The sequence below is a fragment of the Trematomus bernacchii genome, unplaced genomic scaffold, assembly GCF_902827165.1.
Source record: "Trematomus bernacchii unplaced genomic scaffold, fTreBer1.1, whole genome shotgun sequence".
Lineage (NCBI taxonomy): Eukaryota > Metazoa > Chordata > Actinopteri > Perciformes > Nototheniidae > Trematomus > Trematomus bernacchii.
In genome coordinates this window covers 25066038-25068177 of record NW_022987720.1, presented here as the reverse complement: position 1 = coordinate 25068177, position 2140 = coordinate 25066038, and the positions used below count along the sequence as shown (strand labels likewise).

Genomic DNA, 2140 nt, shown 5'->3' with positions numbered 1-2140 from the left:
AAAAATTAGGAACACTTCACGAACATGCGTGTCATCCGTCTTTGCGCGAGGGGCCATGCTAGTCTTCTCTGGATCGTTCCAATTTTAGTACATATGCTATCCAATACACAGCTTACAAAGGTCTGAATGCTAATGCTGCGAGTCTGATATCTAAAGTTACTCCTCAGGACCGGCTCGGGCCCACTTTTGGTCCAGTCTGACCTGCTAAGGAACTGCTAGGGCTCATTTTAGCTGAGATTTATAAAGTTCAATAGACTGAGCAGCCCGGATATGTACTGGGAGGCTGTTCCACAGTCTGGGAGCTGCAACAGCGAAAGCCCTGTCACCTCTGTTTTTTTTCTTGCACAGAGAACCAACATGTTCTGCTGAGCGCATTGCTAGCTGGAGCATGCTGGAGCATGCCGGTGCAACAACTCAGACAGGTAGTGTTGTGCCAGTCCATGCAATGATTTAAAAACAATGAGTAAACACTTAAACTGGATCCTGTGGCCAAGATGACAATGATGAACAGAACACTAATATTAAGAACAATACAAATGTATTATTGGTCTTAGTATTGTAATTAGCTTTTACAAACCTATTGTAATCAATGGAGAAGATACCACAAATTTGGACAATTTGGGTTAGGGTAAATATACTCTTCTTTATTTTGTGTTCCTGCACAGTTGAAAGACTTTAAAACACTTGAACTTATAAAAGCAGGGATTTCTCATTGCCAGGAAAAAACTAAGAGAAAAACAGAGAAAGGACATGGTCAGCATGCAAATACAAGGTCTTAATTATCCTCAGGATAGAAAATCTGCTCTGCCGGAGATGGAAATCATACGGACACACCGGGCCGATTTTTGGCGTCGATAGATGTCGATAGATGTCGATAGATGTCTGGCCGTCGATGAGCGTCCTGTCGCCCTACTCAGATTGGTGTGTCCTGCACCGTCGTGTGTTTTTGGCCGTTCCGACACCTTCCACCGTCGATTCAACATGTTGAATCGGGAGGCTGTCGGCTAAAGGCCGTTGGCCAAAGAAATCACTCTGATTGGCTGTTCAGCTTAGCGAATCAGTGCATGAGAAGCGAAACGGAAGTGAGGGACCAAAACAAACGATTAAGAAGGCAAATCTGAGATTTCATTTAACTCCAACTCTTGACACAGGTTCGGGAAAGCCCCATGAGCTTCTCGCTGTAGAGTGAAAATGGAACGCACACGCTATTTGTTGTTTGTTTATATCACGCAGTCTGTTCTTCTTCTCTCGGTGTATCACGCAGTCTGTCTTCCGGTTGTTGCCTCTTTTGAATGACGAATACAAACTACCGCCGCCTGCTGGTAAGGAGAGTTATTGCCACTCAAGAATGCGCAGTTCGTACGTGCTACTTGGCCGTCGGCTGAAGTCCTTGCGGTGTGTTCCAGTGCGACTGTTGGCCAAGACGCAGGAGACGTGAGGCGACACAACAGGTCGGGACGTGTTCTTTGGTGTCAGTTTGGTGTGTAGGCCCCTAAGATGGAAACAACCAACACTGGTGGGATTTTGGTGACAGTGTGACTATCTTGGACAAAGTTATAGTAGGCCTATAGCCAAATCCGGCAGCACCAACACCTGGTCTGCCACATGTGGAAGCCCCTCTTTAGTTTCTCACCTGCTGAGCCCAGAGTAAAATGCTTTTGTGTGCACAAACTACAGGGGGGCAGCAAACACCAGTGTGATTTTGGTGACGGTACGACTACCCTGGACAAAGTTTTTATTTCCCAAATGTGAAAATCCACTGCCAACACTCAGATGTTACTCCTATTTGAAACACCTTGATTATAATCAGCACACAAAGAAGCACATTTTTCATATGAATATTTGTATTGATTGATAAGTCAATGAACAAAGAATTACAACAAAATAAAAGATGAATAATACCTGGACGTCAACAGCCAGTTAAAAATATGTAATAACAACTCTTTTACAGAAAGCTTTACATATCATACAGAATCCTGCCTATAATAAGGAAGATCATGTGCTAAATGATTTATTTTTTAAAATATGTTTCCCTTAGTTTTTGTTTTCTGTGCACCACCTATCTGCTGTCTTGGGTAATGGCTAAGGCACTCTTTAGAGAACTGTGTTTCCCTATTTACTTCAAAGTAGAAAGCTGCAA

At 43.5% G+C, this 2140-nt stretch overlaps 1 non-coding gene across 1 annotated transcript; it reads right to left on the bottom strand.

Annotated features, from left to right (window-relative positions):
- Window positions 1-109, bottom strand: LOC117493681. Its single transcript, XR_004556996.1, has one exon. It is a non-coding gene; the product is annotated as a U6 spliceosomal RNA (small nuclear RNA).
- Window positions 110-2140: the final 2031 nt, after the last annotated feature.